Source organism: Protopterus annectens, chromosome 2.part1, assembly GCF_019279795.1.
Source record: "Protopterus annectens isolate FY-2018-M chromosome 2.part1, PAN1.0, whole genome shotgun sequence".
NCBI classification, from domain to species: Eukaryota; Metazoa; Chordata; order Ceratodontiformes; family Protopteridae; genus Protopterus; species Protopterus annectens.
The window spans coordinates 726,020,566-726,037,366 of record NC_056729.1 but is presented as its reverse complement, the minus strand read 5'-3'; positions in this window follow the sequence as shown (position 1 = coordinate 726,037,366).

The window sequence follows — 16,801 nt, the reverse complement described above, 5'->3', positions numbered from 1 at the left end:
ACTAGATTGCCTCAATACAGTACTGTGCAGGTATCACATGCACCACAGGGGTTATACGGAGGTTATATGGGCAAAGGGTATGTGGAGGTGTCTGACATCAGACAGCATGCTTCAGTATCCCAATGGGGGTTATAGCGAGTGTGAATGTGGTCATAGGCATCATACAACACACACACAGACACAGGGTGCCAGTACTGACATGCATGGGTGCATTGCTTCACAGGTGTGTAGTGGTCGACTGTGCCAGACAGCTGTACAAGGCTAGGTGATAGGTATACTTTGGCATCAGGCCGCATGACAATGGTCTGCAGTGTGGCGCAGGGGTGTAGTGTCTGGATTTGCCCACACAGGTGGATATTGTGTTCACCATCCAGTCACCTGGGTAACTATTGTATGTGGCCATTGCTGTGCATTGCTTGCCATGTATGTGTTCATTAGTCTATGACATGGATGATGTCTGGGATGTGCACACATCCCATATGCATGTACAGTGACATGTGGAACTGTACCTGAGGTGTCTGCCCCATGTTGTGTACACAGATTGTTATCATCAGATGTGCCAGTTCTGGCTTCATGTGGCGGGAACTGTTAATGGACAGCAGGTTGACCCTGCACCTACATTGATAGGATGATACAGGTATTTCCTGGTGTCAGTGGCATCTGTCCATACAGGGCATGCTTTTTGGGTTACATTTAATTGCACCACAGCTGTTGCAGTTGTCCAGTGGTGAACATAGGGAAGGTGCACTGTCTGCATGTACTTGCCTATTGGACTGATGGACAGGATGCCATGCCCTCTGTAGCCCACTGCAATCACACCATGGTTGCTTTCAGTGGGCAACATGCAGGGTACTATCAACATAGCGGCTGTTGCCTAGGCAAGTGTGTGTGTATGAGACATGTGTTGAGAGTGTTCAGTGGGTAATACAAGGGTTGCTAACTTTGTTTGCCAGGCTTTGATGTTACATGTAGGGGTATGGATTTGCACCCCATCCTCTCAGCTATTTCACATCTGTTATCCCTGTATGGTGGACATTGTGATATATACTAGGGCCACCATATAAGAAATTTGCAAAACTCGCTCTACATTGAGTCCAGTTGTTACACACTCACAGCCACCTCCACTCAGGAAACGAATGACAAACACAGACACACACATGCACACACACACACACACACACACACACACACACACACACACACACACACACACACACACACACACCCACACCTGTCATGTCTGGGATTAGAACTCCTACCTAACTAGTTTATTACACTACAGCACTACACAGTTGTAGGACGTGCCACCAAAATTACTGGAGTACTCTCTCACCAAAGGTGTATTTCACAGTGAATGACATCAGCCTGATTGCCAAAGTAGGGCATTTGAATTGTAGTGAGTGTGACTAGCCTAATATGCATTGCTCCCTACACAGACATAGAAACATACACAAAAAGCATTCACAACTGCCATGTGTGGGAATAGAACCCCTACCAGAGTTGCATATCACATTACAGCATTACACACTTATAGAACATGTCATGGAGATTACTGGACTATAGCTTTCCGAAAGGTGTATTTCACAGTGTGTGACATCAGCAGCCTTGCCAAAGTAGGGCATTTGAATTGTAGTGAGTGTGACTATCATAAAACGCATTGCTCTCTACACAGACCGAGACACACCCACATACAGTTGCCTTGTCTAGGATTAGAACTCTTACCTAAGTAGTTTATCACACTGCAGCAGTACGCAGTTATAGGATGCACCACAGAGATTACTGGCTACAGCTTCCTGAATGGTGTATTTCACAGTGAATGACATCAGCAGCCTTACCAATGTAGAGCATTTAAATTGTAGTGAGTGAGACTAGCCTAAAAAGCATTGCTCTTTACACAGACAGAGGCACACACAAACACACACACAGTTGTCATGTCTGGGATTTGAACTCATACCTAACTAGTTTATCAAACTACAGCAGCACGCAGTTATAGGATGCACCATGGAGATTACAGAGCTACACCTTTCCCAAAGGTGCATTTCAAAGTGGATGACCTCAGTAGGCTTGTCATAGTAGGGCTATGGGAAGGGCAATGTTTGTGCATGGGCCATAACCCATTCATCTAGTGGTTGACACACCACATGCAGGCACACACATGGTTATATTCCACAGGTATATGTATACAGCTGCTAGATGACTACTTCCTTGTATAGTCATGTTGCACAGTTAGCACTTGCACCACATAGTCTGTAATGCTGATGGATACTGGTGGCTAATGTCTACAGTGAGTGACATTTACACCTCATGTGGTTGTAGCCTTTTGGCTGTGTGCTGGGTGGGACAGGCCTCATAACGGATGGCTCCTTGTCACTTTCACTCTTTTTTCACACATCTATGTATGTCTAGTTTTGGCTTATTATAGTGTGTTGTCCTCGGATATATGTCTGTATTCCTATCCACTGTGTGTGCAAAGCATGACTGGTGCATGATGAGGAGTGTATGCACTAACATCTGCAACTGCCAGAAATGTATGGTCCACTGCTATTTGCAGACATGGGCTTCATTTGTTTAAGTGTTTGAACATGCCCAGTATGACCTTTCAGTATGTTGTTGTCGGACATTCCATTAATTTCTCTAAATGTGTGAGTATGCCCAGTATGCCCTTCTGTATTGAATGTGTATATTGATTCCAGGTAGTTTGTACTAGAGTGCAGACCTTTGTGTTGTACACCTACAGGTAGCAAACTGTTTCTGCAGGGTATCCGTTGATCATTTGTCAATATGGGGACAAACTGTGCAGGGGATAGTGTATACTGTAGGTGATTGTGTCTGTGCTGCTTCAGCTGCATGGTACAGCTGTTCGCAGAGATATTCAGAGATGTATACTGTTATACACTGTGATTTTTTCTGTCCTCATGTACTGTCAGGTAGACATTCTTGCTCACAGTGATGTCTTTAGTGACAAGGGTGACTGCAGCTATGTCTGGTATTGTGGGCAGACACCTACATATTCATGGTAAGTTATGCCATTCTGGAGGGGGAGCTGCAGACTCTTGCTGCTGGGTCTGTGTATCCAGTTCAGCACCTTGGTACAGTGCTGGCAGAGGATCCCATTCTTGTACATCTACCGACATGACAGTATGGCCTAATCTTGCTGTGGCAATGCCTCACAGCTGTACAGGTTTACACAGGTTACCCAGAGGCAGGAGCCATGGGTCAGGTCATTACCCCAATTGTGGTGTAGGGGCAGGTGTGTAGCCACCCATTTATGTGTTTGCTGACAGGGATAGTGTGTGCACACAGCTTTGTGTTGTATCATGCACATCCCATGCTGCCCATGCTCCCACCCACTCTGTTATTCTAACCTCTTCCATACATTATGCATACATTCTCTGATACTTTCCCTAAGGTTATCACCCCATCACTGCTGTGTGATAGTGTTGGTCCACAGTTCATGCAGTGGGACATGGTGGACATGTTACTGTGGTTTGTCCACATGGCCTTACATATGGCTTACGTGGAGTGTGCTATGTTGTTATTTGGGTGTCCATGACATAACATACATTGGCAGTATGTGTGAGACACAGGCTTTTGGCAGAGGCCTGTGGGCCATTAGGTGTTACTGCGGGCCAGATGTAACAAGCCGTTGCATACTTTCAGGCCTATGGTCTCAGATCACCATACAGTATATTACCCTGGGGTGACAGGGTAGGTGTGATAGGTGTTCATGCCAATACCTTCTATCAGTCTTGATCAGGTGGTGTGGATGCTGGCAGGGTGTTACCTACAGCTAGGGACAGACCTGCATGGGACACCTGCACTGCATGCTGCATTCTTCTGCTATTGCCATATACAGGTGGGGTCATATTGTACCCATTCCCCACAACAGGGATATGACCAGAGAGGTACCTGTGGGTGGTGTTTGTGTGTGCTGAGTGCATGTGTTCTATGGACACTACTTGCATCTGACACACAGATATGCATGGGGCATTCCAGTTATGCTGGCATGTGCAGGTACATCAGCTGTTTCCCAATACATCAGTCCTACCTCCTTTGTAATCTGCAAGTGTCTGGGCAGACATCACTGGTATCCCCTACTACAGGACTAAATAATGTGATGCATACCTGTATGTACAATTCCAAGTGTGTCTCCATTTCACAGTGATACAATATATACTGTATGTCTGGGGTACTTTCCCCTGTGTACTGCTTGCATATCTAGCCCAACAGCCATGCCATGTCAGTCTTTCAGATGGTGACACATATTACCACCATACATTTACAATGGCTTACTGCTAGCATGTATTATACTGGTGGGAATTGTCTTTGGCAGTGCAGTTGTGAGGGCTTGTCCCTGTCATCAGCAGTAATGGGCAATGGCCACCAGGTCTTACCTCAACATGCATACATACTGACCACTCTCACACAATATGAACACACACCAACCTAACACACACAGACCTGCATATTGTGCAAATGCTACAACCTATCCTGCTACCTTGGCCACTTCTGGGCATCTGTGCTCCACTGGTATTATACCTACACATACATGTTACTACATTTCTACATAGGGTTGTGGGGGGCACACTTGACTCTTACGACATGTGTACGTCAGATTGGGGGGGGCACACCAGACCATTACTACATTTCTAAATAGGTTTGGGGGGCACACCTGACTGTTACTACATGTCTAGGCTGGGTTGGGGGGAGCACACCTGACTGTGTCTACATTCCTACACAGGATTGTGGGAGGGGGCACACCTGACTGTTACTACATGTCTACGCAGGATTGGGGGAGGCAGCATATCAGTCTGTTTCTACATTTCTACACAGTGGTTGGGATGGGTCACATCTGACTGTTACTACATTTCTACGCTGGATTGGGGGAAGGGGCACACTTGACTGTTTCTACATGTCTACATAGGTGTTGGGGGTGGCACACCTGAATGTTACTACATTTCTACATAGGATGATGGGGGACACACCTGACTGTTTCTACATGTCTACACAGGATTGGGGCACACCTGACTGTTACTACATTTTTACACAGGATTGGGGGGCACATTTGACTGTTACTACATTTCTACACAGGATCGGAGGGCACACCTGACTGTTTCTACATTTCTACATAGGATGAGGGGCACACCTGGCACTTGTACACATTTGCTATGACTGTACTGGTATGTCAGGTACTCCATTTCATTCTGTATTCTAACCTATCATGCTGACTAGAGGCATATCAGTGTACTACAGGTCTTAGTTTTGGTTGACCTACATATTAGTTTCTGACTTCCAACCCTTCAGAGCTAACATCCCACTGCCTGACCTGCTGTAGTCTGTCTGTGTAGGCCTGGTGGTGGAGGTTACACATAGGCATCATTCAGAGGCCATAGCACAGCCTCTGTTTGTGTTTGTCTACACCTGTCCTGCTGTCTGAGACTGTTGTTGGGTATGTGAACCTCCCTGACTGGCATGTGTGAGTCATATGGACACACATGATGCCCAGCACATTTCCTGCAGTGGGTTTTGTCACCCTGTGTAGTACTGGCTACTATGGGGACTCCAGTATTTGTTACAGATCTCATGGTGCCACAAAACCTGGCAATTGATGGAGGGGAAGCCCTTGCGGTTGATGTAGACCCTACCCTGATCACCGGGTGGTGTTCTGATGCATATATTTGTGCAGTCTATAGCACCCACTAACTCAGGGTATTCTGCTATTTGGTGGAAGAGATGCATATTGCTGGCCAACACCTCACGGGTGTTGGGGAAATATATGTGCTCACCAACATGTGCTGACATGGCATCCAGGACTGGCAGAATACTCTGGATGCTGATGCCTGTGAGATCCCCATTATATCCCCAGTTGGGCTTTGGGCGGTACCTGTGGCTAGTATTCCTAGGCCTACACATACCTTGGTATCCACTGGGATGTGTTTCCCTCTGCTAGTTCTGTGTGTCAGGTGTGGCCGGCACAGCTCAACAATTTGCTGTAGGAGGTCCTTGTCCACCCTATAGTGCTCCACTATCTCCAGCTCATGTAGCCCCTGGTAGGTTACCCTGGGTTTGTACACTGTTCTCTGTCTCCTCACTGTGGGTTGGTCAACAGCATTCACATCCTCACCACCCTCAGCCTCTTCCACATGTTGTTGTATGATACTGCTGCAGCCCCTATCATTTTGTTGTTTTGTTTGTTAAAAGTTCCCCACTTGTATACACCGGTGGTGTAGATTATGGGAAAAACCAGAGGGAAAGGTGTTTGCATAGTATATAGTAGTGTTCTGAGCTGGTCTGGTCTGCTGCCTGTGTAATTGGCTGATTCTGATACATTTCACCTGCCAGCTATGCTAGTTCTCCTAGATTACCTTCTTACTGCTGTTTTGCCTTCCCCATTGCCTTCCTGTTTACGCCCGGGAATGCGCTGCACAAACACAGTGATCAAATGTGCACAGAGCTGCTATTTCCTGGTTTACTTTTTTTTTTCCTTTAAAACCCAGTGCGCAGCGTGCACATCCACTTAGGCAATGTAAAGAGTGCTAGGCAACCTCAGACACACCCCCTTGCTTAGCTGTGTTAAGCTAGGAGCAAACCCTAGCCACAGGGTTCCAGTCCACTTACAGAATGCCTGACACACCCCGTATGATGTCAGCTAACTCCTAGGCTTGCACCAAGCTATTCCTGCTCTTACACTGTTGGGAGCTGACTAGCATGCAGGGGAAATCTGGGATTCACTATCATTCCCATCATTTGCATAGGATTGCCTGCTAATGCATAGTTACATGTTCCACACTGAGCCACCCCCTTTAGCAACCACTATTCACTGGCCATGTTGTCTTCTTCCTGCCATTGAGTATAATGGCAGAATAGTGATTTTAGTTAGAATGCTTATTTTAGGTTTATTTTCTTATTTACTCCCCCCCCCCCCCCCGATCCCATTTGCACATCGCTGCCCTACCCTTAAACAGCCAAGATCGGCTAAAAAGAAATAAAAGTTTTTTTTTTTTTCTAAGTGTTTTCCATGCCAATGGCCTTATAGTTGGCCATTGGCATGCTTTCTACATTGTATCCACCCTTTATTTGGATTTGTCATGGCTCTGTTTTGTAATTTCCAGAAATGTACTCCGTTAATGGTGGAGTAAATTTCTGCAGATTACACTAGTCCTGCACGGCCAGTTTCCAGCTTCCTGGTTTGCAAATTCACCTCATTTTCATGGATGTCTCCTGCAAATGGGATAATTTGCATACAGGGGCTGAGTCCATGCAGGACTAGTGCAGGAGCGCTTGTGCATGCCCCTATAGGTTATTCCTGGATTGCACGGCAGACATATTGCCTGCTGGAGCTCCTGCACTAATCCTGCATGCCATGCAGGGCTTGCAGAATCTGGGAGATTGGCTGATAACACAGAATAATATCTAGACATAAAAAGAAATATAAAGATATTGTTGGTGAGGAGACTTATTTTAGATACAGGAACAAGTCTAACCTACATAGATTACTTTGTTACCCTCGCCTATCTACACAGCCTAATGAGTGTTTGAACAATATTGTGGGTACTGTTCCGTGTAATTGTTGTAATTTTTGCAAATTTGTAGATACCAGTTCCCAGTTTATTCACCCAGTTACTTCCTATTGTTTCAGGTTTCAGCTCAGTGCTAATTGCAATACATCACATGTCATTTATTTAGCTAAGTGCACTGCTTGTCAAGCATTCTACGTAGGCAAGATAGACAGACAACTACGAGACAGAGTAAGGGAACACCTTTATCACATTCGTACACTGTCTCCATGCAGTGCACTTTCTAAACACATTATAGACAGTGAGAATACACATTCATTTGTATTCTTAGTTATACAGATCAATGAACCCAGTGTTAGGGGAAGGGATATATGCAATTACACTGAAACACTGGTATTCAAATGGATTATCAGTCTTAGAGCAGACCGGAGACCAGGTCTGAATGACAAAATTCCGTTGAAACCTGTTCTTAAGAATAGGAGACTCACTGTGAGATAAACATACATATTTTAGAATGTTAATAAATGTTTTATATTTGCCTTTACATACAGATGCATATTTTTTATATATATTTTTTGTATATATTTTTTGTATATATATATATATATATATATATATATATATATATATATAGTTTTCTGTATACAATTTTTATAGACATATTATTTTTGCATACTGAAAAGTTTTAGTCAGGAACAGGAAGTGATGTCAGCCCTATTTCCTTATAAAATGTGACTTGATTTTATTCAGTGTTTGTTTCTTATGGTTTGACAAAGCCCGTACAGGATGAAAGCACTTACCAATAAAACAGCTTGGATTTTACTTTTCTTTGGCACGGATTCAGTCATTGTTTGAACTAGCATTTATTTCTGCTGCTTGAATAAGCTTCAGTGACTGCTGGATTTATGCTGATTTTTGTTGTCAGCCTTCGTTTGCTCCTGTGCTTCTCTTTTGGATCATTTATTTATTTTATTAGTAACAGGAGCATTTGGACCATGATAACACTTACTCTTATAGTATAAAAAGAAATATAACTCTCTGAAATAGTAGAAAATATATCCCTTTATTTTTTTTTATTTTTAATAAAGTCATGTTATTTATACCATTGATAGAATTTTAAAAACTCTGTTTGAAATTATTTTCAGACTAAATGAATAGATGTTCTAGAACATGCTGATACCAAATCATCACATATGTTATTACCTTACAATCAAGGTCCAAATAAAATACTGACTTGACTGTAATGACAAAAATTAAGGGCCCAGAAAGGACCACAGAAGAATTCCAGATTTAATGATTAGCCTTGTAGAATAATAGCCTTTGCGTTTGACTACAACGGTTATCTCACATAAATGTATAAAGATACCAAAACCAAAATGTCATTAAAACATCCAAGATTCCTTAATGCAACTAAAATATCAAAATGACTAAGAGAATCAAATGCTTTGGAATACTTTCCAAAGCCTTTGCAGTATATAAAGAAGATTGTAAGATTATATGCCCATTCTAGCAAATGCGTTAGAACAGTAGTGGTAGAATAATGTTGTCTAAATCCATGTTGATAATCATTTATCATCTGATTATTTTCTAGATAATCAACTAATTCAGTATACTATGATATGCCCAGCCTACTGTGCTTTGGTAAAATGAGTTGTCTCAAAATGCATTTTGTCAGGATATGGGAGCATGACAGTGGGCTGTATGACTCCTAGAGGTTCACACTGCCACAGTACTCCGATGTAAAGATTTGATTCAGGGTAGACGTACAGCAGCCATGGAGGTACATAATCAATGACTCTGCTACCGATAATTGCAGAAATTAGTGATCAGAAACACAGTCATAAAAATAAGGAGGACAGAAAAGTGAGAGCCACAGTATTTGGAATGGAAAACAACATGATAACTGGCTTTGCACTCAGGGTTAAAGGACAGACAAAATGTACCACTAATATAAAGTAGTACATAATAAGACTGTTTATAAATGGCTACATGTATATCACTGAATAGCTGGCAAACAGCCACAGCAATTAATGCGGCATGGAAAGAAATTCACAGGTGCCATGGACTGTGCATAATATTCTGTAAACCAGATGCATAGGAGGTCAGATAAACCAAATGAGGAGCTCCCCAAAGCTCTTATCTATAACTGTAACCTTGCACATCCTCTGAAATAAGCATAAACAACTAATAGATATCACCTACTTTCACTGTTTAGTAATGTGGCTTTTATCAGCACTTAAACTTTCAGTTCCACATTAATGAGGTGAAGGCCAAAATTAACAAAGTATTGCTCTGGTCCACCCAACTTTATTCTTTCTATCAAAAGAATATAAAATGTAATTAAGTAAATATATTCACAACTACAATATGCTCTATTTCTTATTGCTAGTGCTTCTAAGAAAAAAAAAAACATTTCCACCCAACAAAAAGTAATTAACACCATTTGTAGTCTTAATACCCTTTTCCTCAAAAGAAATGTCACTGCCTTGCACTAGCAATGGCTAATTGACTTCCAGTAAAACAAAAATATTGATTCCTCCTAAGATCATTCTTGTGATTGTTCTTTAAATTGAACTCATTCCCCTTTCATTACATTCACATTATACCCAGAATCTCCAAAAATGACTTCCTCCCATAGGTCCTGCATTACAGATACCATGAAGCAATTTATGTATCTCTGACCATAGTTTTTCATACACTACCAATAGCAGATAGACCCTCTTCAGCTACAACCCAGGCCAAATGGGCACCAGTAAAATATATGATATTAAGACATTCAAGTTGTTGCAGGATATTGATGCACATCAGATAGGACAAAATAGGGACAAATACAATAATAACAGATACAGAAGTATGTACCATTACCAGTTTGAACATTCCCACTCATGAGCATCATCATTGTCAATTTTTCTATTTTCCATATGGCACTGTAGTGTTGTCAGCTGTCACCATCTCTATCAATTTAGTGCTACTCACCTACCTTCTTTGACATTTCTGACCAATGCAGGCTTCTCTCAAACAAGCCAGATATCTCTTTGCTGGACACCATTGTTTCCTCTTCCCTTCCATTCTGTTCCAACTCTTTTTCATTAGAATGTATCCTGCTTTCCTGTACATGTGCCTGAACCACCATAATCTGCTGCCTTTGACCTTCTTTGCAATTGGAGCTGCTTGGGATTTTATTTTGATGTCTTTACTTCTCCATCTGTCCCAAAGTGTGCACCCTACCACCCATCTCAGGCACTTCATCTCCATCACCTTTAGCTTCCTCGCCTGCTCTGCCTTTACTGCCCAGGTTACTGTACCATACAATAGAACTGGTGCATCCATTTTGTGCATCTTATTTTCAGCTTCTTTGGCATTGATCTGACATACAGTACCCCGACACTCCATGCCAGTTGGCTGTAGCCCCTCTGATTTGGCTTTGACTTCTTCATTCAGACTTCCACTCTCCTCAGCTACCTCTACCAGATACCTAAAGCTGATAATCTGTTCCACTGTTTTCCCTTCTATCTCATTTCTCAGCTTCTTTTGTTTTCTCCCATTTGCTGACATTACAACTGCCCTATCTGTGCTCAGTTTCATCAGTTTTGCATTGCATTCCCCTAGCTTTTGTTAACATTCCTGCTCAGAGTATGCCTGTAATGCCACATCATACGCAAACAGCAACTTTGTTGATCTGTCCTCTCCTATTGTTTGCTAAAGTAGTCCATCATCAGTTTAAGTTGCAGTGGGCTCAGAGCTGAACCCATTTGCACACCCACTCCACTCAGAGTTGAATACTGTTTCTACTTGCATCACTGGGTCCTTGCACCTAGTCTGCACTAATTCTAACAATGTTTCTGGGACTCTGAACTTGAAGGGCTGGGAAGCTGGTATAATGGTTAAGATGTTTACCTTACAGATATAAGGTGCAGGGTTTGATTCTTACATGGGGTAATTGGCTAGGTTTAAAATGGCCCCAAGGGCAGTTAGCCTAGTAATAATCTAAGGTGAGGGTGGCCTAATGGTTAAGGTGTTTGCCTTACAAACACAAGGTGCAGGGTTTGAGTCTCACAAGAGATAATCGGCTAGGCTTAAAATGGCTTGCAAGGGCAGTTAGCTTAGTACTAATCTATGAATCTATGAACCATCGCAGTACTACCTGAGTAAGCCATCTTTAGAGCTTGTCATATGCTTTCTCAAAGTCTAGAGATGCCCAGTTGGACTATTTCTTCATCTCTAGCTTATTTCCAACTATCTGTCTCTCTACAAACATCAGGTCAGTTGTGCTACATTCTGAACTGAATCCAAGCTGCTTATCTTTCATCTTACTTTCTACTACTCTGAGTATTTGTTTATCAATCTACTCTCCAGAACTTTCATACAGTATGACAGGAGTTTGATACCTCCATGGTGCCCATAATTGTGACAGTCTCCTTTGTTCTTGTACATTGTTACTAGTATTCTTATTCTCCAGTCATCTGGGATATGCCATTTTCTCCATATTGCTATGAGTACCCTCAGGGGCCATTCCTCCCCTATCTCTCCCAACATCTTGATCATATCTGCTGTGATGTCATCTGAGCCTGCTGCTTTCCTTGACTTCATTTTTCTTAGTACTGTTCTTACTTCTCCATCTATAGTGGGCTCCTCTTCTTCTGTCATCTTAGGCTGTGTCTGGGGAAATGCAGCGTTTGTGGGGTTTTCTTCATTCAGAAGCTGCAGGAAGTGCTTTTTACATCTGCCTTTGATGTCCTCTGGACTGGTGATCAGATTGTTGCAGTCATCCCTTATGAAGGATGCCTGATGAATATCTTCTTTATCTTTCTGGCTTTGCCTTGAAACCTGATAGAGTTTTTTTTAATGAAATTTACACAGTCACTTTCCAGAAGTTGACAAGAGTGCCACTGATGCTCTGTTCTTCACTATTGCAACTGTTCCCTTAGCCTCATTGTTTTTCAATCAGTATTTCATCTTAGTTTGCTCCATCTTTTCCATCTCCCACGTTTTCCTGTACTACTCATTTCTTATGATGTTTTTAAGAATTCTGTATTTCACCATCAGCTTTCTACATGGACCTGCACTGAAGTGGTAGAGCCTTGAGCATTTCTTTCACTTTTTCCCAGTCCTCAGTCTGGTCTCTGGTGACCTTAGTGAGTTCTCTGACAACTGCTTTCAGCTGACTGTGGCAGCTAGTGGTTCATACTTTAAGCCTACATTTCATTCACTGATTCTACCCCAATGCCCTTTCCTTACTAGTAGGAAGTCTAAGTTAGTCACATGATGGCCACTCTGGTATGTGATGTTGTGACTGTCTCTCATGCTGAACCATATTTTGGCCACTTTCAAGGTTTTTGCCTAACATAAGTCTAGAATGGCTTCTAATTCTTTATTCTTGTTGCCCCACCCATGCAGACCCTAGCAGTTCTCATATCCTGTTCTCACTTTCTCTCTCCCCCAATATGTGCATTTGGGTACCCCATTATCAACACTATCTCATATTGCCCTATTTTATCTAGTAGGTCCTGCAACTGCTGCCTGAATGCGTTATTTATTCCACTATCATAACTCTGCTGTGGAGCATAGGCTGACAATATGAATATTGCTCTGTCCTTACACATTGGATTCTGATAGCTATGACTCTGTCTGTCACTAATTTTGATGACATCCCTCACTGTCGTTTGAAGCCTCTCCCTCACCATAACTCACACACACTTTTTAGTTTGTCCTCTTCCTGAGTAGTAGACTCTGGATTCAAAGCCAAGTGGCTTTGTTACACTGCCCTTCCATTTTGTTTATTGGATACAGAGGATGTCCAGCCTCCTTCCTACCATAATGCCATACACATCCATGCTATGTCATTTAATGTTTGGCAGGTTGGTTTTATTTCACTTAACAGAGTTATCCAAGGTAACACAAGATAGGCAACTGGACACCAGTCAGCCAGTAATTTATTGACCATTAGGTGCTGGGCTTTATGGTGAGCACACACTACACAGAAGGGGTGCATAGACCCTTCCTACTATTAGCAGGGGTCACTGGCATAGTTTGGAGGTAGGCTTGTTCTTAACAAATCTATCTCCAGAAAATACCCATGCCCATTTTTTTACGACATTTGTCAACACAATCAAATCACATAGAAACAATTTTTACATTATTAAGTGGACCTGACACTTCATACAATCTATGATCTGTGTTCTCCTGTCTAGGGGATACTGTACAATACAAATGGAGTCCATAGTGGTTAGTCTATACAAGTCTTCTGCCAATTGGCACCATATATAGCCTGTGCTGTTGACCACAATTCCATTCTTGGGTGAGTTAGCAGAGGAAGCACACAGCATGTTTTTGGGAGGTGGAAGTAACCCTACAGAGACGCGGGGAGAGCATGCAAACTCCAAACAGGCATTGAATGAAGGCCAGGATCAAAGGTGGGAGGTGAAGACCTTAGCCTTTATGCCATCTTTGTCCCAAGAACATTCTTATTGTTTATGTATATTTCATGCCTGCCCAACATGAAAAGATATACATAGTACATCTTTCCAAATGGCAGGTCAAGCAAGTTAAAACAAGTCAAACAAACATATCAAATTCAATGATCAAATTTTCAGACAAATGTTTGCTCAATAAACTTAATGAATATAAAAATGAATGCAAATTTGTTACGGCTGTAGAATATATATATAATATGTACAACAAATTTTATAAAGGTGATTAAGCTGCTACACATTTAATAGAACACAAACTCCTTACAACTGTTATAGATAGAATACAAGCTCCTTACTTGTATGCTAAAAGGATTTTGATTAAATAATATTTTCATTTTCTGGTACCAAGTGTTGATTTTTTCCACATAGTTAATAAATCTATATAAATTTCCCAAAAGAAAAAATGAGGGAGCTACACAAAAAATCAGGTAATTGGAGCAGCTGGGAAACAAAGGTTGATGCTGAACACATTGCAGAAGATGGAGTTCATTAAAAATAAATGAGACCGTGGTAGGCAATAACATATGATGGAATGTAAGAGGCTACTTTCAGAGAACGTGTGAGATAACAAGGGACAGCAGTGGTGAGCTAGAGGATGGAGAAGTATGCAAAGAAAGAAGGGTAGAAAATGTCTCCGTTAGAGACAGAACAAAAAGAGAAAAGAAAGTTCTTATATATAGTTTTACCGAACTATAGGGACACTGGAAATCATTTCATAAAGCAGCAGCCGCTATATATCCTGTCATAAATGGAGCACATGACCCTAAACAGCATGAGCTTGTAGCAGGAGAACAAAATCAGAGAATTGTTGTAATAAACACTTTTATGAGGTGGGCAGGACTATGTAGGTAACCTGCTCAGACTTTAATAGATTATTATACACTGTGTTGCATAGGAAGTTAACATATGTGAGATATCCTAAAAGAAGTCATAACATACTATCACTGAATCAAATGTTTAATCCTTAACTCAATCACCATTAGTGGTTGAACATAAAATGATCTTTAGTGTTGTTCCTTGATTGATTAGGAAAGCCACTAACAGAACTGTTAAAAAGTGACAATGAATTCAGAGATGTGCAAACAATTGCAGAGCTTAAGGTTCAGTTCCCATTGAAATGTTCCTCCTGGTCAAAGGATGTATTACCTTATTTGGACTATATAGTGTTAAGTGGCTCTAAAAGCAAAAAACTTTGCATTTATAACTGAAGGCAAAATAGATGCACATAACCCAATAATGTTTTAAACAGAACAAACAATTGTAAAGTGCCAGGATTTTACCTTGTTTTTGAAGAGTGCATAGTGGTCAATTGCCCTGGGACAAATTAATTCAATTGCCCATAAGGTTGTGAATTTGTCTGGATGTACAGTCAAGCCAGATGGAAACAGAGTTAAACATTTATTTAACTATTAGTACTAAGAAGACCATATGACCTCTTAGACTAGAGGTCTAATGCCATATGTCACTTTAAAGCTAATTATTTTGTATTTTATTATGCAAGTGAACCATCTGCTTATCCATGTAAGTTTATAAAATTGTAAATAAAAAGCCACAACACACCCACAAGACGAGTGCTCCTTTGCAGAAAATACAAATAATATCCAGAACTATTATAGTAACAACGAAGCAGCCAAGTATCACAAAAAGTTAAAACCATAAAATCCACAGTAAAAACCAAATGGTGCTGGCAAGAGTTACCTCCAACAACAATAAAATGAACAGTAAAAAACAAAGCAGGAGGTAACAGCCAGGGCTATGTAGAATAACAGCTTTATTAGTAAAAGTGGTGAGTGCTTTCGTGGCACCAGCCACTTCATCAGACAATCAAAGAAAAGTAAAGCACAGCATTTATACCAAGCTTATCATTGCCATCAACTGCCCAATTAATCCTTAAAGCCATATACTTAGTATAAAAAGTTTTATATCTAGTGTGAAAAATTTTAAAAGCTTAAAATTAAAAACAGCTCAACAATAGAAACAGCATATTACATCATGCAACTTAATACATACAATATAAAAGTATAAATATATATAAAAGTATAAAAATATATAAAAAAGTATAAAAAAGTATAAAAGGTCGAGGGGGTACTACCTACAATTTCTTTAAATCTCTATTTAGAAGAATGGGTTTAATATTGATTTTGTCATTCAGGCCTACCCCATTGTTAGCTCGTAGCCTTATAATCCATTCTAGTTCCCTAGTTTCTATTCTGTTCCTAACATCTCCACCTCTATTGTTGGTATAGACTTTATCTATTACTAAAAATAAAAATTTGTGTGTCTCATCATGGTCCCTCACATGCCTGGCTAAGGCATTTGTCTCTATTCCTCTGGTGATATCATATACATGCTCCCTCATCCGGTCTCTCAGCCTTTGCATTGTCATTCCAACGTAGAAGTCAGGACAGACTGTGCAGTGTGCCAAGTATATAATATTCATACTGTCACAGTTAGCTAATACTCTGAAGGTGAACTCCTTCTTTAGATCTGAATGTAGAAATCTACTTCCAGTGTCAACGAAGGTGCAGTAATTACATTTATTGCAGGGGAAGGTTCCATAACTGACTGCATTTTCTATTCTTGTTTCCATGGGTTGTGGTCCACATAATAATCTTTTTATAGATTTTTTATTCTTAAAAGCAAATCTCGGGGTCTTACCTACCAGCCTTTAAGCATCATCATCAGCACATAGTATATTCCAGTTTTTTCGATATACTTCCTGTAAAGATCTAATGTTACTCGAGTAGGATACTTGTACTCTCAAACTTTATGCAGAGATATAGCTGCACCACATTTTGGTCCACAAAAGGGAGA